This window comes from Schistocerca americana, chromosome X, assembly GCF_021461395.2.
Source record: "Schistocerca americana isolate TAMUIC-IGC-003095 chromosome X, iqSchAmer2.1, whole genome shotgun sequence".
NCBI lineage: Eukaryota > Metazoa > Arthropoda > Insecta > Orthoptera > Acrididae > Schistocerca > Schistocerca americana.
In genome coordinates, this window is record NC_060130.1 from 321,101,771 (window position 1) to 321,125,498 (window position 23,728).

Here is a 23,728-nt window from a genome sequence, read left to right on the forward strand (position 1 = left end):
CATTGAAGGAACTGAATTACTATTTGTTATGGTCCACTTTCCACAGTAGGTCACAACTATTTGCTGCGAACTAAATATTTTTCACCTAATTTTGGGCAAATGCTACTAAAACAACCAAGAAGCATTAATGCTTCCTTCAAGCATGCGCGTGGCAGCAGCAGAATGAAGAAGGTAACAGCGATAATGACAGTAGTAATCGAAGCATTTGGTAACTTCACACTCTGCAGTGTTATTTCTCAATCTAAGAAATTTTTAAAATACAGGGTGTACATAAGTCCAGGAACAATTTCAACTATTTATTGTACAAGAACCAAGCATTGTACAGATATCATACATATGTCATTTTGAAGAGAAACCCTGAAAGATTTTTTTTTCATGTATACCGCCAGAGCGGAGTTTGGTAATTTACCGATAGTCTGCTCTAGTCGCAAACATGGCGGTTGTGCTACAGAAAGGGGCAGCTGTTTCATGAACTGGCCTTCCCGATCACCAGCTCTCACTCTGTGTGACTTTCTTCTGTGGGGACACATTAAACATCGAGTGTATGTACCGCCTCTACCACGTGACGTAGCAGAGCTCCGGGGAAGAACACGGGGAGCGGCTGCCACAGTGAACGATGCCACGCTGGGCCGGGTATGGCAAGAATTCGATTGCCTTATTGCCTGATTGTCATCTGACGGGTCACTCACGGTTCGCATATGGAATATTTGTATTAAAAAAACTTGTATAGTCTTTTCATCTCGCTACAAGAGAGCAGCATATTTTCTGTGTCATAAGCCCTATAATGAACTAGTTAACCCAAAATTAAATTTTTTCACCGTGTTTAAGTTGTAAGCAAAGTACATTATACGGTACGACACAGTCATGATATAAGCTTAAGTGGAGTTTAGTTGTCTGGTGGATTGATCTGAGTTTAATTTTGTATTGCGACACGTTTTCTCTGAAGGGTGCGGTATCCGAATAATTCAAGAAAATCCCACAAAAATGATATTACATGCGTTCAGTCTAGGAAACCACTGAAAACAGGGCAATGTGCATACGACATTTTGGTTCAGACTCACTATTACTATCACCTCTAAAAGATTGTACGTTTCCTCCTGACTCTTCCTGTACGCTTTACCCTCGGGATAATGGCCTCAATTCGGCGAGCAAGAGAGTGATAAAGGCGGTCTTACAAAGTCTTCATGTGGTGTCCCCTGTTCTGTAACCAACGATTTCGCCCTATGTGCTTACAGGGGACGGCCTCAGATACGGCCAACCGATTCAGCTCATATTTGGCAGGTCGCTCTTGTGCCACCTACAACGAAATAAAAAAAACTTTGTGTTCTGCCTTACGGAAGGTCGTCTCATGGGGCAAGCCGCGTCAGAGAGGTCCACCGCATGAGCGTCTAGGGAATCGAGTCCAGTGGTGGCTTCCCGTTGCCTTCCCATGATGATAATGAAATGATAATGAGAACAACACAACACCCAGTCCCTGAGCGGAGAAAATCTCCGACGCATCCGGGAATCGAACCCGGGCCCCTTGACGTGACAGACCGCCACGCTGACCACTCAGCTATAGGGGTAGACCTACAATGAAAGACTAAGATATTTTGGCTCAACATCCCTCCGTTTTTAAGAGAACCTGCCCTTATTTCAGCACGTCTAATCGACATAAAATTGACAGGATCAATAGATAACTCAAAACATAATTTTTCATCATCATATATGGTATCGATAAACATTTTCCCTACATATCGGATTTGGGAGGAGTAGAAAGTTTAATAAGGTAAGTAAATCAAGAAGGACTGGTAATAAGGTAGGCAAATAATTTTTCAAATGACTTATATCAGTAAAGGACCAAAATGTTAATCTTCATTGCATGAAAAAAATTCCGAGTAGGGCTGCTACGAATTTGCCACGAGAGATCACATACAGCCAACCGCGTGATGCTTGTTTACAATCAGGGGTGGGACAGAATTTTACGAGAGTCATTCAGTAATTAAAGAGACAAATTAGTCTGGGGAAAAAACTGCTATGGGGCAAGTTTGGTACTTTTATGAATTTAAGTTGGCATCACTGGGATGAGCCTTGATCAGCTGCTGTATTAACATTGTTTTGTTTATATCCTCAAAAATACATTTCAAGATTACGAGTCCGCTTGAAACGTCCACATTAGTTGAACAACGTTCTGTTATTCGTTTTTTACTTGCTGAAGGCGAGAAACCAGTGAATGCAAACTGTAGAATGTCTAAAGTTCATGGTGAAGGTTGTGCAAATCGCGCAAATTTTTACAAGAGGGTACAGCAGTTCAAAAATCGTTGCGACTCGGTGGCTGACAAATACCGTTCTGGCCGACCAGCTGCAGTTTCAACCTCCTCACTTGAAAGCTGAATTGATGACATTATTCCTGCCGACCGCCGTGTTACTTTGGAAATGATAGTTGATACCGTTCAAGTTGGGACAGTTCACAACATTATCTGTAACAAGATGAAGTACCGCAAAACATGTGCAAGATGGGTCCCAAAGGAGTTGAAGCGGCTACACAAGGAAACAATGTTTAGAGTGTTCACAGAGCTAAAGGAACGTTATGAAAGAAAAGGTGAGCACTTACTCAAAAAAATTTTAACTTCTGATGAAACTTGGGTTCACTATTATGAGTCAGAATAAAAAACACAAAGCATGCAGTGGAAGCACAGCAACTCATTTGTCAAGAAAAAATACAAAACCCAAGCATCAGCAGGAAAAGTTATGTCGACGCAAGGTGAAGCCAGCCATGAGAGAGAGACGTCGTGGGTCTCACAGGGGAAGTGTGATTCCCCAGCAAGACAACACAAGTCCTCATATTGCTCAGCTAACCGGTGAAACCATCGATAAAGTGGGTTGGGAAATACTGCCTCATCCTCATTAAAGTCCGGATGGCACCTAGTGATTTCCATTTCTTTGGTGCACTGAAGGAGGCATTACGTGGGAAGAGGTTCCAGGACAACGAGGACGTGAAAAAGTTTGTGGGAAATTGGTTCAAACGTCAAGGTAAAGAGTTCTTTGCAGCCGGAATAAAAAAGCTTGTTGCTCGTTGGAACAAGCGCATAAATGTTCAAGGGAACTATGTTGAAAAGCAGAGAAAGTATTGTTTTGTAAAAATAAACGCTCTTTTCTCCAGACTAATTTGTCTCTTTGATTATTGAATGAACCTCGTATATTGAGCCTTCCAAATTGCAATGTTCTTCTGGGAAACCAACAGTAACTGCCCTACCGAGCGAATGCAATAACGATTCAAAGCATATTACAGGCTGGGGCAAATAAAAGTGGCCCGGACGTGAATTTGTGGTAGCATTAGCAGAGGAAGGAAAGACCTGCAGTTACTTCCAACAGTACGGAGCAACTGCCCATACAGCCTGTGGAACCTTGAAGCACATTTACACAATCTTCACGCCCGACAGAGTTATTAGAAGAGGTCGCTCTGGTCGCGGCCCTAGCTGGCCACCCAAGTTATTTGATCTGCCAGTGTGTAATTACTTTGTGTCTAGAGCCCTGAAGTCTATAGTATATAGCAACAACCCTCATAAGCCCGCCCGGTGAGCCGAGCGGTCTAACGTACGGCTTTCCGGAGTGGGAAGGAGAGCCTGGTCCCCGGCACGAATCCGCCCGGCGGACTTGTGTCGAGATCCGGTAAGCCGGCCAGTCTGTGGATAGTTTTTCGGCGGTTTTCCATCTGCCTCGGCGAATGCGGGCTGGTTCCCCTTAATCCGCCTCAGCTACACTATGACGGCAATTGCTGCACAAACAAGTTCTCCACGTACGCGTACGCCACCATTACTCTGCAACGCAAACATAGGGGCTACACTTGTCTGGTGTGAGACGTTCCCTGGGGGAGGGGGGTTTCACCGGGGGCTGAACCGCACAGTAACCCTGGGTTCGGTGTGGGGCGGTGGAGGGGTGAAGTGGACTGCGGTATCCCTCGTGGGGTTGTGGACCACTGCGGCTGCGGCTGGGACGGAGCCCCTCCGTCGTTTCTAGGTCCTCGGTTAACATACAATACAATACCCTCATAATCTTTAAGAACTGCAGCAGAACATTTCGGAAGAGACAGCAGCAATTCCAGCAATCTAGCTTGTATCCTCCTTCACCCACTTGCTAAACAGGGCTCAAAAGAGCCAATACATGAGTAGTGACCACTTTCAATATCTGCTATAATCAGGTTAGTACTGTATTTCCTTTCCTCTGCTGTGTTTGTACCTGAGAACTCTGTCCTCCGGACCACTTTTATTTACCCCACCCCGTACATTATTATCTTTTAGCTCTGATTTTTAAGGCGATGTTATCGTATGTATGGTACGCATCAAAATTAACTACCGAAAAACAAACATTGCAAGTTCAAACCAAGTCTGCTTTTCGCCTAATCCTCAGAAGGAACAACATACTCGTACTAGTGCGGTGATTGTATTCGTTATATATTCTTGGTGTCGTGAGTATATTTGGGTGTTTGTATGCCAAGAACAAGTCATGTAATTTTTCGCAGGAACGAAAGGACATGTAAAAGAGTGAGTGAAAGAGCCGTTGCAACGTGATCAGGATTAAAATTTTGATTTCTTATTAATCAGAGTCGTTTGAGAAACTTATTTGACTTTCTTTTTATCGCTCATTATTGTTCTACTGGCCCTATTAACGCTGCTGTTCTTACCAAATTCGGTACGGGAAAATACACATAAGAAAACAGCAGTATTCGTTCGGGAATGTAACTTGAGTTCTCCACTTCACATCCAAATGCCTCTAGCTCTACGCTAGAGGTCTTTCCGTTGACCAGCGCGTATCTTATGGATAGGTAAGGAGCAGTCGTAACTGTTTCTTTCCTCGACTTCTAGGAAAACATGCGTTTGCCGATCCCATATATGATGTTTAAAAATGTTCAGTTTTGTGTCACCTATCGATCCCTTCAGTTTTCAGCCGACTGCTTTTGCCGAATTTTAGGGGTGATTTTCCTAAAAACGGGAAGGTATTGAGCCAAGATATCTTTAAGTCTTCCATTTTCGGTGGCACACAAGTGACTCGACAAATATAAGCCGAATCGATTGGCCGTTGAGACCGTCCTCGTGTTAGTAGCAGTATTCATTGCAGTGGTAATTCGCAATATATAACGAAAAGAAAAATATCCTGCTCTCAGTTTTTTCTGCTTTCGCAACCAGAAATATTTCCTACAGTGTCACGCTATGCGTATTGCTCGCAAAATACTTGAGCATTCGGTTGCCGACAATAAAAGCCACACATGGGCTCCTCGACGATACAACACCCCACTGAACAGCATCTGGGCGGTGCTATCAGTTGATAAAATTTCACTGAAACGTATGACCTTACAGGTTATTAACAAAATGGACTCGTGATTTTAAACTTACTCATAGAGTAAAACTATTAGCAGACCGGGAAGTGGAACACTGAGAAGAGCCTTGGTAGCTCAGTAGCTAGACCACTAGCTCGCGAAAGGTTTGAGTCCCAGTCCAGCTCACAGCTTTGGTCTGCCAGAAGATTTCAAAATTGATGCTAAATGAAAATTTATTCTGGATCGTGGACGTGGATTTTCAAATGGCTATTAGAGATTCTGTATTCATAACTAACGCCGAAACAAGCTGACTTATTGGTTCACCACCTTTGGTGGCAATTAAACATTGTTTGGTGACGTACAGTAATGCTACTGTTGCTTTCAAGGTGCAGGTAACAGCCATAGTTACCAGCAAACATGTATGTTGACCAATAACATTTTTTCCTTAAGTTTCTCCCCCTAGCAGCAAAAATTTTTGTTCTGGAAGCCTTCATCACCTTTGATCGTCCAGTACAAGATTCAGTTAACATAATATCCTGTATTATGTCCCCCGCTCAACTGAACGCTTTATGTAAGAAATACTCTGATTTATTTGAATGTAGTTTAGGTTCCACACAAAACTTCCACTCGCAAGTATTATTAAAACATAACGTCACACATCATCTTGCTATGAGTGAAGGACCTCAACCGGAACCAGACCTCTTAGAAACATGAAGTTCTGTGACACCAATCTCATGTAGCCCTTGGGCGGCGCCCATCATGATAAGTAAAAGCGCAATGGCACAAATCAAATGTGTGGTGATTTTAAAGCATCTTTCAACGATCAATACAACGTACATGCTAAGTAGATGCAGGCAAATACACAGGTGGCGAGTTGATTTTTAAGATACATTTAGTGTATGCAGCCTGCAGTGGCCCTCAAATGACTATTCAAAATATTTTATGATTATTGTGAAATTGTCTATTGTTCCTAATTGAAAGAGAGTCCCAGGAGCAGTAGAATAACTTCTTTGTTGCCATTCCGAAAATCAAAAGTCTGTTAATCATAATACATAACTAAAAATTAACTCCGCCCATTCTGCAGCTCGAACGAACTCCCTCGAGCCGGAACTGAACACTCAAGAGCCTGGTCTCCTACGCAGATGCCTACTTCTCGGCAGTACACTCACGTCACAGATGGAACGTCGACGAGAATGTAATTGAGGGATTGCAAACAGACAGCGCATGAATCGGTCATCTTTTGTCTACGGGTACTGTCAGCAGTGGTCTCTAGGTTTCCTTAAATAACTATTCTCCAGGAGGCGACGTGCTGCCCCCTAGTAACTCGTGACTGGGACGTAGGTGCGGTCTTGTGATGCGGCCAGCGACCGGAAGAGGTACCTGGTGGTCCGTAGCTCTCGGTACATCTCCTGCCAGTCTGGGGTATACTTGAAAACCCCGAGTGGTTGCTATGGATCATGTGAGCGTTGCTTTCCGTGTCTCGAACGATATAGCCGTCATGCATGCTACGGGTGGTGCCCCTAGACCATAGCAATAATCACTACAACCGTCAGAATGAGATTTTCACTCTGCAGCGGAGTGTGCGCTGATATGAAACTTCCTGGCAGATTAAAACTGTGTGCCCGACCGAGATTCGAAATCGGGGCGTTTGCCTTTCGCGGGCAAGTGCTCTACCATCTGAGCTACCGAAGCACGACTCACGCCCGGTCCTCACAGCTTTACTTCTGCCAGTATCTCGTATCCTACCTTCCAAACTTTACAAACGCTCTCCTGCGAAACTTGCAGAACTAGCACTCCTGAAAGAAAGGATACTGCGGAGACATGGCTTAGCCACAGGCTGGGCCCGCGAAAGGCAAAGGTCCCGAGTTCGAGTCTCGGTCGGGCACACAGTTTTAACCTCCCAGGAAGTTTCACTACAACCGTTGTTAGAGTACATTACCTACTGGTGTTTTAAGTGTTCTTCTATTATTTCAAAAATACACCCGTCTCTGGTCTCTGTTCTTACTTGGAGTTACATGGCTGTGAGCGGTGTAAAATCCATTGTAGATATAATGGACAGTCAGCACTGACATACCATCAAATCTGGCAACTTCATTCGTGTTGAAACGGGATAGCTACATCCCGCCGTTCTGTCACGTCTTCACGTCAACCCATCTAACAGAGTAACCATGATCAACGGTCCTTTCTTTCAGTGCGGATGCACGCTATGTACTGTGTCTTAAGGAATAAGGTACTGCAAGTAACTGGTTGATGGGTTGTTGTCGGCAGCGCGGAATGGTCACGCGGTCTAGGGCGCCATATCGCGGATTGCGCAGTCTCTCCCGCCGGAGGTTTGAGTCCTCCCTCGGGCATGGGTGTGTGTGACGTTCTTAGCGTAAGTTAGTTTAAGTAGTGTGTAAGTCTAGCGACCGATGACCTCGTCAGATTGGTCGCTTAGGAATACATGCACATTTGAACATTTTTGGTTGTTGTCGATACGTCAGTTGTAGCTAATAGGCTGGGAATACGGAGCAGATATGAAGCGCCTACGGATGGCCGAGGATCCCCAGCCAGGTCGTATTTGCCGGCACGGTGGCACAACGTATTTGATCACAGGGCAGTCATAAAAGAAAGTAAAATATTCAGCGATGAACTTAAAGGGGTGTCATGTTACGTCCACCATTCCAAATGACACGAAAAGTAAAGAAACAAATGACGACAAAACGTGGTTAAGTCGATCGTTCGCGTAGAGCGGGAAGTACGGGTTCAAGTCCCGGTCCGGTACACATTTTCAACTGTCACCATTGATATGTTACAATTCCCAAATGAGGCTAACATCATTAGAAACCTTTGAACCATCTAACTGTGCTGATTCCACACAATTGACTGACATACATACGTCACTTGTTCAAATGTTCAAATGTGTGTGAAATCTTATGGGACTTAGCTGCTAAGGTCATCAGTCCCTAAGCTTACACGCTACTTAACCTAAATTATGAGGACAAACGCGCACACCCATGCCCAAGGGAGGACTCGAACCTCCGCCGGGACCACATACGTCACTTCACCGGCATGCCTACCATTGTACTCTTTTAAGGGCTGACTGGCATTTTTATGGTAAGCTTACCAGCAAGCTTGATGCGACTTGAAGGGCAGGGCGTTGTTATTACTAATATGGACTTGAACGTTAAAGCCGTGGAAGTGACGGAAAATCTCGAAAGATTAACCAATTACGTGACGAAGACGTGGCCTCTCTAACAAAGGAGAAAAAGAGGAATTCATTCTCGTGTTACATGTTCTATCACATGCTTAGGTATACGGTAGTTATATTCTATAGTCATATTCTACAATTTCACTATAGTAGAAGTTTCTATCCGCCTCCTCCTTTGCCCATCTAGTGTCAGATGTGGCAGGGATTCCTCCACTCTGCAGACCGCTGTCCACCCACAGCTCTGATTTGCAGCCGTAGCGGCAATAGCCACACGCTACTCTATGACTAACGAGGTCAGTGAAACGACCTGTCCTGAGTGCCTAAGCCTCCACTCAGCACGTTCATATAGACCGATCAGCCACAACATTATGATCACCGACCTACTATTGATATAAATCCGACCAACCGATAGTAGCGCCACCTGGCGAGGATTGACTGCAGCTCAGAAACGAGTATTGTGCATGTGGAATGCGTGAGCTTGCTGTCCGTGTGCAGAATGGCGTAGGAGCGCGATCTATCAGAGTTTGGGCCAGGGCAGATAGTGATAGCCCGGAGGCTCGGCACCAGAACTTCGGAAACTGAACGACTTGTCGAGTATTCGAGGAGTGACGTGATGAGCGTCTTCAACGTGTGGCGAAACCAACGTCTACTCGTTGTGGGGCTAGGCGGCCAGCTCTCGTTACTGATGTCCGACGTCGTGGGCTGGGCAGACTGCTAAAAACAGGACAGGTGGTGAACCGAGGCTAAACTAACATAAGAATTTAGTGCTGGGAAGAGTACAAGTGTGTTAGAAGTCACAGAGCACTGAACACTCATGATGGGCCCATGCAGCCGACAACCAATGCATGTGCTAATTTTAATACCACGACAGGGCAACTACTACTGAAATGGGCATGTGACCTTCGACACTGGACGGGGACGCAGAGAAAGAGCGTTGCATGCTCTGATGAATCCCGATACCTTCGTTGTCAAGCGGATGGGGTGGCACGAATTCGTCATCTTCCAGGAGAACAGCTCTCTGACACCCGTACTGCCGGACGAAGACAAGATGACAGTGGCTTCATTATGCTCTGCCGGCCGCGGTGGTCTCGCGGTTCTAGGCGCGCAGTCCGGAACCGCGCGACTGCTACGGTCGCAGGTTCGAATCCTGCCTCGGGCATGGATGTGTGTGATGTCCTTAGGTTAGTTAGGTTTAAGTAGTTCTAAGTTCTAGGGGACTGATGACCATAGCTGTTAAGTCCCATAGTCCTCAGAGCCATTTGAACCATTATGCTCTGTGGAACATACACGTGGGCATTCGTGGGTCCAGTGGAGCAAGTACAAGGCACCATTACGGCCAAGGAGCATCGTGCACTGATCGCAGACCATGTGCACCACTTTACGATCATCACGTTACCGATAGAAGTGGCATCTTTCAACAAGATAATGCGCCATGTCACAAGGCAAGGAGTATGAGAGAGTGGTTCGAGGAACACCGTGGTGAGATCCAGCTGATGTGCTGGCCCCCGTCTCATCAGATCTAATCCCGACCAAAAGTGTCACGGATGTGATTGAACATGGCGTCAGAGCCCATCGCCCCCACCTTGGAATTGTTGGGAATTATGTGACTTGTTTGTGCAGATGTGGTGCCAGCGCCTGCAGCGACCTACCAAGGCCTCACTGCTTCCGTGTCACGAAGCACCGAAAGTTGTTACAGAGACCAAAAGTGGGAATACCACACATACACATCAAAAAGAGTTTTGTATCATCCCGGTTCCCAGCACTCATGAAGATAGACATTGACTGTGGATATTATATCACAGACACATTCCCTTTTGACTCCTCAGAGATGTCACTAAACCCGCCCAAAGCCGGCCGCTGTGGCGATACTAGGCGCTCCAGTCTGGAACCGGGCTGCTGCTACAGTCGCAGGTTCGAATCCTGCCTCGGGCATGGATGTGTGTGATGTCCTTAGGTTAGTTAAAGTAGTTCTAAGTCCATGGGACTGATGACCTCATATGTTAAGCCCCATAGTGCTTAGATCCATTTTAACCATTTTGACCCCGCCCAAAGATGAAAACAACAGTGCATGAGCAGTGCTTATTAGACGGAGGGGATCCGACAGCCGATCAGTTCCAGTCATTCCACCAGGAAGGAGGTACACGCCTCGTATTGTGTGTAGTTCAACGAAGTCTAGACGATCAATACCGCGGTTTGATCGCGTCCGCATTTTTACTTTGTGCCAGGAAAGGCTCTCAACAATGGAAGTACCAACGGTTTATGGCTCGGAGGAACCCAGACAGCAGCGCCACCGTGTTGGAAAATGCTTTTAGTGTAGCCACAGGACGTCGTCTTAGGACTGGAACTGTGCGCAATAGGCTGCATGATGCGCAGCTTCACTCCCAACGTACATGACGAGGTCATTCTATGCTACCACGACACCATGCAACGCGGTACAGATGGGCTCAACAATATCCTGAATGCACCGCTCAGGACTGGCATCACGTTCTCTTCACCATTAAGTGTCGCATATGCCTTCAATCAGACAATCGTCGGTGACGTATTTGGAGGCAACCCGGTAAGGCTGAACGCCTTAGACACACTATCCAGCGACTGCAGCAAGGTGGAGGTTCACATCTACATCTACATCTACATCGATACTCCGCAAGCCACCCAACGGTGTGTGGCGGAGGGCACTTTACGTGCCACTGTCATTACCTCCCTTTCCTGTTCCAGTCGCGTATGGTTCGCGGGAAGAACGACTGTCTGAAAGCCTCCGTGCGCGCTCTAATCTCTCTAATTTTACATTCGTGATCTCCTCGGGAAGTATAAGTAGGGGGAAGCAATATATTCGATACCTCATCCAGAAACGCACCCTCTCGAAACCTGGCGAGCAAGCTACACCGCGATGCAGAGCGCCTCTCTTGCAGAGTCTGCCACTTGAGTTTATTAAACATCTCCGTAACGCTATCACGGTTACCAAATAACCCAGTGACGAAACGCGCCGCTCTTCTTTGGATCTTCTCTATCTCCTCCGTCAACCCGACCTGGTACGGATCCCACACTGATGACCAATACTCAAGTATAGGGCGAACGAGTGTTTTGTAAGCCACCTCCTTTGTTGATGGACTACATTTTCTAAGCACTCTCCCAATGAATCTCAACCTGGTACCCGCCTTACCAACAATTAGTTTTATATGATCATTCCACTTCAAATCGTTCCGTACGCATACTCCCAGATATTTTACAGAAGTAACTGCTACCAGTGTTTGTTCCGCTATCATATAATCATACAATAAAGGATCCTTCTTTCTATGTATTCGCAATACATTACATTTGTCTATGTTAAGGGTCAGTTGCCACTCCCTGCACCAAGTGCCTATCCGCTGCAGATCTTCCTGTATTTCGCTACAATTTTCTAATGCAGCAACTTCTCTGTATACTACAGCATCATCCGCGAAAAGCCGCATGGAACTTCCGACACTATCTACTAAGTCATTTATATATATTGTGAAAAGCAATGGTCCCATAACACTCCCCTGTGGCACGCCAGAGGTTACTTTAACGTCTGTAGACGTCTCTCCATTGATAACAACATGCTGTGTTCTGTTTGCTAAAAACTCTTCAATCCAGCCACACAGCTGGTCTGATATTCCGTAGGCTCTTACTTTGTTTATCAGGCGACAGTGCGGAACTGTATCGAACGCCTTCCGGAAGTCAAGAAAAATAGCATCTACCTGGGAGCCTGTATCTAATATTTTCTGGGTCTCATGAACAAATAAGGCGAGTTGCGTCTCACACGATCGCTGTTTCCGGAATCCATGTTGATTCCTACATAGTAGATTCTGGGTTTCCAGAAATGACATGATACGCGAGCAAAAAACATGTTCTAAAATTCTACAAGAGATCGACGTAAGAGATATAGGTCTATAGTTTTGCGCATCTGCTCGACGACCCTTCTTGAAGACTGGGACTATCTGTGCTCTTTTCCAATCATTTGGAACCCTCCGTTCCTCTAGAGACTTGCGGTACACGGCTGTTAGAAGGGGGGCAAGTTCCTTCGCGTACTCTGTGTAGAATCGAATTGGTATCCCGTCAGGTCCAGTGGACTTTCCTCTATTGAGTGATTCCAGTTGCTTTTCTATTCCTTGGACACTTATTTCGATGTCAGCCATTTTTTCGTTTGTGCGAGGATTTAGAGAAGGAACTGCAGTGCGGTCTTCCTCTGTGAAACAGCTTTGGAAAAAGGTGTTTAGTATTTCAGCTTTACGCGAGTCATCCTCTGTTTCAATGCCATCATCATCCCGTAGTGTCTGGATATGCTGTTTCGAGCCACTTACTGATTTAACGTAAGACCAGAACTTCCTAGGATTTTCTGTCAAGTCGGTACATAGAATTTTACTTTCGAATTCAATGAACGCTTCACGCATAGCCCTCCTTACGCTAACTTTGACATCGTTTAGCTTCTGTTTGTCTGAGAGGTTTTGGCTGCGTTTAAACTTGGAGTGGAGCTCTCTTTGCTTTCGCAGTAGTTTCCTAACTTTGTTGTTGTACCATGGTGGGTTTTTCCCGTCCCTCACAGTTTTACTCGGCACGTACCTGTCTAAAACGCATTTTACGATTGCCTTGAACTTTTTCCATAAACACTCAACATTGTCAGTGTCGGAACAGAAATTTTCGTTTTCATCTGTTAGGTAGTCTGAAATCTGCCTTCTATTACTCTTGCTAAACAGATAAACCTTCCTCCCTTTTTTTATATTCCTATTAACTTCCATATTCAGGGATGCTGCAACGGCCTTATGATCACTGATTCCCTGCTCTGTACATACAGATTCGAAAAGTTCGGGTCTGTTTGTTATCAGTAGGTCCAATATGTTATCTCCACGAGTCGGTTCTCTGTTTAATTGCTCGAGGTAATTTTCGGATAGTGCACTCAGTATAATGTCACTCGATGCTCTGTCCCTACCACCCGTCCTAAACATCTGAGTGTCCCAGTCTATATCTGGTAAATTGAAATCTCCACCTAAGACTATAACATGCTGAGAAAATTTATGTGAAATGTATTCCAAATTTTCTCTCAGTTGTTCTGCCACTAATGCTGCTGAGTCGGGAGGTCGGTAAAAGGAGCCAATTATTAACCTAGTTCGGTTGTTTAGTGTAACCTCCACCCATAATAATTCACAGGAACTACCCACTTCTACTTCACTACAGGATAAACTACTACTAACAGCGATGAACACTCCACCACCGGTTGCATGCAATCTATCCTTTCTAAACACCGTCTGTACCTTTGTAAAAATTTCGGCAGAATTTATCTCTGGCTTAAGCCAGCTTTCTGTACCTATAACGATTTCAGCTTCGGTGCTTTCTATCAGCGCTTGAAGTTCCGGTACTTTACCAACGCAGATTCGACAGTTGACAATTAGAATACCGATTGCTGCTTGTTCCCCGCATGTCCTGACTTTGCCCCGCACCCGTTGAGGCTGTTGCCCTTTCTGTACTTGCCCAAGGCCATCTAACCTAAAAAACCGCCCAGCCCACGCCACACAACCCCTGCTACCCGTGTAGCCGCTTGTTGCGTGTAGTGGACTCCTGACCTATCCAGCGGAACCCGAAACCCCACCACCCTATGGCGCAAGTCGAGGAATCTGCAGCCCACACGGTCGCAGAACCGTCTCAGCCTCTGATTCAGACCCTCCACTCGGCTCTGTACCAAAGGTCCGCAGTCAGTCCTGTCGACGATGCTACAGATGGTGAGCTCTGCTTTCATCCCGCTAGCGAGACTGGCAGTCTTCCCTGCTGTTTAGGGGTGGCATTGTATGGGGCCGACGTACGCCACTGGTGTTCATAGAAGGCGCTGTAACGGCTGTACGATACGTGATTTCCATCTTCCGACCGATAGTGCAACCATATCGGCAGCATATTGGCGAGCCATTCGTCTTCATGGACGACAATTCGCGTCCCCATCGTGCAGATCTTGAGAGTGACTTCTTTCTGGATAACGACATCGCTCGACTATAGTGGCCAGCATGTACTCCAGACATGAACCCTATCTAACATGTCTGTGATAGATTGAAAAGGGCTGTTTATGGACGGCGTGACCCATCAACCACTGTGAGGCATCTACGCCGAATCGCCGTTGAGAAGTGAGACAATCGGGACCAACAGTGCCTTAATGAAGTTGTGGATAGTATGCCACGACGAATACAGACATGCATCAATTCAATACGACGTGCTACTGGGTATTAACACTCTGGATCACCACCTCTGAACATCTCGCTGTATGGTGGTACAACTTGCAGCGTGTGGCTTTCATGAGCAAAAGGGCGGAAACGGCGTTTGTGTTGATATCTGTTCCAGTTTTCTGTACAGGTTTCGTAATTCTCGGAACCCTAGTGATGCAAAAGTTTTTTTGATGTGTGTATTAGGTATGTGCTCATAATGTTCTGGCTGGTCAGTATAAGTGTCCCAATCCTCTAAAAGAAGCAGCAGTCTAACTCTGACGAGCTCCCCTGCAGTTCGCAAGATCATCAGTCCCCACCCCTCTCCCCCATATAGCACCCGAGTTAACAGATGACGGTACGGACTGACATCTTTCTTATGGCCGTAGCTTTGTCTCTACAAATGTGTTCCCATCACGCCGTTATTGAGATATTGACGTACGTACATCGTAGACTTTAAAACCGAGACTTTCTGTTTAATAATTCGGGTCTGCAATGTCTTCAGACCATCAACAACCAGGTCTTGACACATTTATGGCACTGCCCCAAGAAACTAAAAGCCTAAAACGAACACAACTAATCCCTCAATATATTTTATAGCGGGGTACATGTAGTAAGGCATTCAATATACTCTTTATCAACGTGTCTGGAATACAGCACAAAGAGTCTCTGTTGTTAAACTACGTGACAAAAGTGTCCGGACACCCCTAAAAACATACGTTTTCATATTAGGTGCATTTTGCTGCCACCTGCTGCCAGGTACCCCATATCAGCGATCTCAGTAGTCATTAGACATCGTGTGAGAGCAGAATGGGGCGCTCCGCGGAACTCACGGAGTTCGAACGTGGTCAACTGACTGGGTGTCACTTGTGTCATACGTCTGTACGCGAGATTTCTACACTCCTGAACATTCCTAGGAATACAGGCTGACCTCGTCTGTTGACTGACAGAGACCGCCGACAGTTGAAGAGGGTCGTAATGTGTAATAGGCAGACATCTATCCAGACCATCACACAGGAATTCAGGATCAACTGCAAGTACTATAACAGTTAGGCGGGAGGTGAGGAAAGTAGGATTTCGTGGTCGAGCTGCTGCTCATAAGCCACACTTAACGCCGGTAAATGCCAAACGACGCCTTGCTTGGTGTAAGGAGCGTAAACATTGGATGTTTGAACAGTGGGAAAACGTTCTGTGGAGTGGCGAATCACGGTACATAATGTGGCGGTCCGATGGCAAGGTGTGGGTATGGCGAATGCCCGGTGAACGTCATATGCCAGCGTGTATAGTGCCAACAGTAAAATTCGCAGGCGGTGGTGTTACGGAGTGGTAGCATGTCGACGCTACCAGCAGATGACTACCATGATAAACTCAAAGAGATCATTGACACATTCAGTACATAATTTCAACAGACGGTAATTCTGTCTCTGGGGATAACAGGATACAGCGATTTCATACATGTCTTTTCTACGAAAAGGTCCCCTACAAATGATTTTACCTGTTTACCACATTTTTCAGCTTCTGCATGACAGGTGATGAGATAGCCTCTGTATGGAACAGAACATAAAGTGTCATGTTCCCGAATCAAATAAAGATCCGAAACTAAATACGAAACATAAATTCTACAGCCAAATATCAGTAATAGACGTGACCAGAGAAACCTCTCATAGCCCTTCGCAACAAATATAGAGACAAAGGTAAATATACTTCATCTACAACCAGGATCGCGGAAAGACCCTCATTTCACTACTATCTTTGACAACTGACGGCCGGCGAGACCAAAGTCATCAACACAGGAAAATGCAGTTCGCTGTTTTTCCCTACGTTCAGCGTATACTCGACAAAATATGGTTTGATGGACTAATAGAGACACGAAATCAACCTTTTTCATCTCCCGAGGAAGTGCAACACAGGAAGGTATTATCTCCCCTTTACTCTACTGCCTATATACGGTAACAAATTGTGGGAAAGCTTTGGCGATGACATCACAGCCTGTTGCGCAATCACTATCGAGTCATTAAGGGAAACTTGTGCAGTAACTGCATAGAGGATATGTAAACAGCCTACGTTCCCTTCAGATTAAACGTAGATGTTGAAGATGTTGGTGTTCTGTCGACATATTTATGGCAGAGGATGGAGTTAGAGAGCTGTCATTTAGCACTAATATGTATTTTCTGTATAGTAAGCTGTCCCTGCACCGGTTATAAATATCTTTCAATTTGACGACGTTTTTCTGAAATTTTTTTCATTAATTATGTAAGAACCTGTTAGTATTGCCTAGTTTTTGTTTTAAGCACTATATTCATATCTTTTGATATGTTACGGAGTGTACAAATTATTAGGCGTATATGGTCCTGGAACGGTGTAAAATTAATACTCCATTCAAAATGAAAGTTGATGAGTACTTTCAGAGCTGGAAGATGCCAACGTAGCTTCTTTGAAAAAAATCCTGTCCCCTTATTTTGGAGACTAGGATGATACTTCCCGTCGGGCTTCATTCAGCAAAATATCCTCGAATGATCCAAAGTAATCAAGTGTGGTGAAATGAAGGGCATCCATCCACCTCTTAAATTCACGATTCGGAATCCGTTCCCAACCACGGCAACCGTGCACTGATGAGAGACAAAGGCACATGAAAAAGATGAAGAAGATTGCAAGTCATCAACCCATAGCATAGCGACAAATGGGAACACTATCGGTAATTCACTTGGTCGGATGGGTCGCATTTTCTCGGGGTGATATCAGGGACTGTGTGGCTGTTGGTTGGTTTCCAGTCCACTGTCCGCACCTCCAGATGAAAGCTGTGACCCTCACCGGCCAGAAAACAGTAAAAGAGCACTGTTGCTGCGCTACTCTATGCTCTATCTCTACAGCCAAGTAGTGTGTGGAAGTTGCTACCGCATACTAGCTGGTGGACTGAAACTCGAGTTCGTACTCTGTTTTTGAGTAGTTGAAACACTTCAGACTGTTTCTCAAGTAATGTCAGCGTGTATTATCACGTGATACATGGATTCTTTCCCGTATTCAGGAACTGCAATTTAACTTCAACTTTGTAAAAGAATCCACCGTAGGGCGAACTATTAAAACGTTTTCCGAAATAATAAGAGGATTGGCACTTAAATAGTGGCAACTATTTATTCACAACCGATACAAAAGAGTTACATGATTTCACCTGTTACTGTCCTTCAAAGTAGTCACCAGCGTTGTGTAGAACCCGTTGCCAGCGATGTGGAAGTCGTAGTATACCGCTAGCAGAGCCTGTTCTGTTGATGGTGCGAATGAAGCGGCCTACTGCCTGTCGAATCTCTGGAACAGTTCTGAGGCAAATGCCATGAAGTGGTTCCTTCATCTTCGCAATCAAATCAGAGTCACAAGGACTTAAGTCCGGGAAAAGTGGTGGATGGTACAGTACTTCCGAGTCCCATAGACCGTACAGAGCAGCCACAGCTTGCGCTCTATGCGTCCGCGCATTGTTGTGCAAAATGATAGGTGTGTTCCTCCACGGCAGACCGTCAATGCACAATATTACTGTTCGTTTTTGGAGCATCAACTGCGAAAAGCTTCGCGAAAAAAACGGCCACACATTCTGCGCAACCCACCCATCATTTTGCACGACAATGCGTGTGCACATATAGCACGAGCTGTGGCTGCTCTGTTCGGTCGATGGGACTGGGAAGTACTGTACCATCGACCATACTCCCCGGACGTAAGTCCTTGTGTCTTTGATTGGATTCCGAAGATGAAGGAGCCACATCGTGGCATTCGCTTCAGAACTGATCCAGAGATTCGACAGGCAGTAGACCGCTCCACTCACACCATCAACAGAACAGTTTCTGCTAACGGTATACTATGCCTTCCACATCACTGGCAACGGGTTCTACACGACGCTGATGACTGTTTAGAAGGACAGTAACAGATGCAAACACGTAACTCTTTTGTATCGGTTGTGAATAAATAGTTGCCACTATTTAAGTTCCAACCTCCGTAGTTGCAGCTTCTCCGTCAGGTTGTAAGGCTATGGTGAAAGTGAGCACTGAGAGTGAACAGTAAAGGAAGACCTTGGATTTATTACTGCATAGACAGTTTCTGTAAAAGACTTAACTGCTGTTAATTTCAGTGTAAAGTTTTCAAAGTTATATCTAGAGTTCTGCACTGTGCGAGCCCTTCTAGGCAGGCACTAAGAGTATTTCACTCACTGTGAACCAACGGACAAACTGTGTCATGGAAATATCTCAAGTACCCTGCAGGTAGGGAGACAGCTGAAATCACTGCTTCTTTCCAGGCTTTTTCAAGCGAGAGTACCACCAGTCTCAACTTCAATTGTAGAGTAGGATGCAACGGAGAAATAGCTTTGTCGTAACTACGACGTACGAACAAAAAGTTGGGCCTATGCCCCCTAACATCACTGACAATCAAAAATGGCGATTCTGCACAGCTGCACGTGAACGGCATCAGCAGGTAGATATGAAATTACGTTGCAGTACTACAAGCTTGGGTGAGTAGGTGGTGTATCGGATCATACCCCAACAGAACTTAGGCGACATTATTTACACACAGAAACATGATATAAAAGTCGAGACAAAATCGTACATCAGACTGACGATGTGGGCGGCACCGCTCCAAATAACAGGGTGATCATGTTCACAAGTAATTGAACTTCAACGAACGCGTAAAACAAACAATAAATCACAGAAAAGTCAAGACGTAGTAAGACACACTAAAGGGTAATTGTACGTATGCAGTGACAGAACAACGATAATCTGCTTTCAGACCTTTATCAGAAACAGGCTAGAGGCGCTGCAGTTCCCCACGAGGCAAGACCTCCTCAAACTCTTTCTCCCATTCTCCCCCACTCACAGGACAGAGCTTTGCCTTGCAGCGCAGGTCACCACAATTCAGGTAAACTTAGCCAGACTGAAGGTACTCAAAGGAGTATATCTGTTAAAACAAACTTGATTGACAGAACTCCTGAGAACTGTACCCTACCAAACGACGGAATCCAAACACAAATACATTTTTCCACTATGTACGATAATACAAAACGTGACAACATAGTTTCTCGAGGCTATCAGTGGACAAAAGCTGGCAGCAGAGAAGGAATTTAGCACAAGAAACTAAGACACCCATAAAACTAATGTCACTGTACCGACATTTAAACTAGCTTAATTACATTAACACATACACCTGGTAGACATTGCAAGTGGCAACAAGTAGGCCAATAATAAAAATTTCACCGTGAAAAGAAAACAGCGCCTTGTAAAATCAAACTAGGCAGTGGACTCATCAAAAAATATAAGTGCCCAAAAAATACACACCAAGCTTATAAAAGCCGGCCGGTGTGGCCGAGTGGTTCTAGGCGCTTCAGCCTTGAACCGCGCGACCGCTACGGTCGCAGGTTCGAATCCAACCTCGGGCATGGATGTGTGTGATGTCCTTAGGTTAGGTTTAAGTAGTTCTAAGTTCTCGGGGACTGATAACTTCAGATGTTAAGTCCCATAGTGCTCAGAGCCAGAGCCAAGCTTATAGCAATTGCTATTAATTAATCCACTAATAAGCTAACTAGAAATGAATTACTTTATCTGTATTTCCTCTTAAATGTTATGTATTAAAACTGGTTTTAGAAAATCTTAAGTAGTGAAGCATTCTAGTTGTAAGCAATTAGATGTACAAAATTGTAACTGTAAATACAAATAACAACAAATATTCTTTTTAATGTAGTTAGACATTAGGCGTAAATTAGAAATTGTATGGAAACAAAAGTCATCACTAAATATTAGACTAAATTCCTTATAAATAATGCTTAGAAATCAAGGTAAAAAAAGATAAAATATTAGCCTAAGGCCCAAAAAAGCAAACCGCTCTGAGAGTTCCTCCCATCTCTATCAGGAACTGGAATGAAAATGATTTATAAAATTTTAACTTAGAAAGAGCTACCAAGCAAGTTTGTTGTGAAGAATTAGATCCCAGACATTAGAATTTGCAGAACATAACAACACCAGTGGAACATAGGAAATCAGATAATACACAAAAATACCCAAAAATCTTCTCGCAGGAGTGTATCGTGCTTTTATTGCCTGTAGTAGTTTAAGACTTCCGTTCGTGATTCGTAATGACTCGGAGCCTATTAAGACGCACTAAGCACTCGAATTAAAGGACGCAAATGAACGACGCCAAGCGCACGCGACACTCCCATTTCGCTTATTCGATTGGAAATTCTCTCTAATGAAGGGTAATTAAGCACTCGATAAACTACTCGAGTAACTAGTTGTCGAGAAGTTGGGAAGCGAGGAAACCGTTTTCGCATGCAGGGTGCCTCGCAGGAGGCGGCACGTAATCAGTAGCGGTGCAAGTCTCTTGTAGCTCTGCTACGAACGCCAGCACCGAAGAGACAGACGGTGTATCAGTCACAATTAAGAATACGTGCTCACTATCAGAAAAGTGATATTAATACATATACGTTATGTGCTTCCGAACCCAGCTGTCTTAGTTAGCATGACAGATACTGCCTCTCGAATCTGAAACCAAACAAAGCTAATTTCAGGACCAAATTTATTATCCCCTTGTGTTGTATACTTACGTTACCCGTCTTCCATTTCACACATCATGAAATGGACTTTACCTCCTTTTCTGATGAGAACACGACATACAAGAGAATTGATAGCAAACACAATGAGACGGTATGCAGTATCTTATCCAGATCAATACGGGGACGTTTGGCTGGGATCCGAGTGGAAGATCTCAACCAGAAGATCCATCGATTTTGTGACTGTTCTTGGACGCAGATTTCTCTTCATATGTCTGGGATGCACTACACTGAAAAGTAACTACTCGTTCGGCGCAGCACTTGTGAAGTGCATATACTTTTTTTAGGCTTGGCGCTTGTTTGTGACCCTCTGGTGAACACTCGCCGATCGATATTCAGAGAGCGAAACCAGATCGCGTGCAAAGCAAAGCCTCTTCGAATGTCAGGAATTTAACAGTAAATTGAGGAAGCACTCGTAACAAAGCCCTTAATTCACCGCCCTTCAGGAAAGCTATCGTGGTGAAATTATACTGGGAACCGAGAACTAGATGAAACACGAAGTACAAACCACCGAAATGTTTAACGGGTAGTAGAACATACATCGAAAAGACAGGTTAGACGTTATAGGAGTGCAAGTGTTCACGGAAATGGACAAAAATATTATGCTTTGCGAGGTCCGAAACTGAGTCTGACAGCGAAATTAAATGCACCCGCCTCCTATGCAAAATTGCTAAGTGAGTCGAAGGATTCTATTCATTCACTCATCGACCAGTTTGGTTGGAAAAAGAAGACAGCGAAAGAGAAGCTGAAGATTCAAATATAATTTTTTTTAAATCTTTCACGCGGGATGTCGTACACACTTGCCATCGGCCGACCGTCACTCAGATTACTGTATGGGAGACATAGAAATAAGCACCCTGACGCTAAGAAGTAACTGAAGGAGCTGGAAAAATATAGGGCGTCTGCTCAGGATGGAATCTCATTTAGATTCTACAGAGAGTACTCTTCGACATTGGTCCCTTACATAGCTTCAATTTATCTTGAATCTTTCTTCCATGCAAAGCACCAAACGATTGCCAAATAACACAGGTGATTTCCGTATAAAGGATGGCTCAAACCTTCTGGGTGAAACTGAAACAGTGGTAGTCCATCAACAACCGATAGTATTTAGACAGGGAACCAACGGTCGGAAATGCATAGTTATTGTGTTAGGGACACACACAGCGTACACCTCACAACAGCAACGTAGCTCATAGTAATTGTTCAATGTGACGACCGCCAATCTCATTGCATGTATGGCAATGCAACATGAAGTTCTGCTGCATTCTCTCAAATATCCCAGGTGTCAGTTGTACGAGGAGGCCGTCTGCTTGAACCTCAGCAAGCACGTCTTCATCCGTTTCTACTAACGTTTCATACACCAACGTCTTAAGCCCAGAGGAAAAAGTCCAGAGGAGTGAGATCCGGCTTTCGTGCTGGTCATGGGACAGGAGCTCCCATTCCAATTCAATGATGAAGATACATACCGTTTCAGGTGCTTGCGGACATCAGCATCGAAGTAGGATGTTGCACCGTCCTGTTGAAATTACATCCTTTCGCGGACAACAATGGGTACAATCTCCAAGAACTGTAGCAGGACATGTTGCTGGAACTCCAAGTAACGTGGACCAGTCAAGCGGGGAGGCAGCAAATAAGGTCCTATAAGGTGACCTTGGAGAATGTCCGGCCATACGTTGACAGAGAATCATTACTGGTGGCCACCCACATGGGCTGTATGAGGATTGTCCTCAATGCAGACATCACTGTTGCAGTTGTTGAAAATAACATGACGGATGAATGTCGTCTCATCCATGAATAATGCAAATTGAACAAATTTTGGCACTGCAGCACGGATGTGGATAACCCATTGACAGAAATGAATGTGTGGTTAATGAATGTTGGTCCCAGTACTTGCACGGGCACGCATTCTGTATGATAGGGGTGTAATACCTGTTCCACCAATGCTCTCCACACTGTATACTTCTAAGTGTGCGTTTCATTGACAACTTGACGGATGGTCGTTGCTGGGTGGCCGGCCACACGATCCAGCACCATCTCCTAAAAGTCTGGTGTTCAGACGCGTCTTTGCGGGAAACTTGGCCCGCTGTCTGTGGCGTGAACGGCTCTCTCCCTCATTTGGTATTCATGGAGATAAATTTATTCCAGTTATAATGACGCCTGTTGTGAAAGAGTTCACTATAAATTCGTGCTACCTTACGGGCACTACTCCCACCCTTGCAGTACGTTAAAACAATATCTTCCAACTTTCGTGACGAATAACATTCCATCTTTGACTACGCGTCATGCACTGTGCACAGTAAACCACCTCACTACGGGCATATCACAAGCTGTCTGACACAATGGACACCTCACACCAGATAGTATTGATGCATGCGCTGTAACTGCAAGTAACGTGGTCCAGTCAAGCAGGGAGGCAGCAAATAAGATCCCATTAGGTGACCTTGGAGAATTTCCGCCCATAC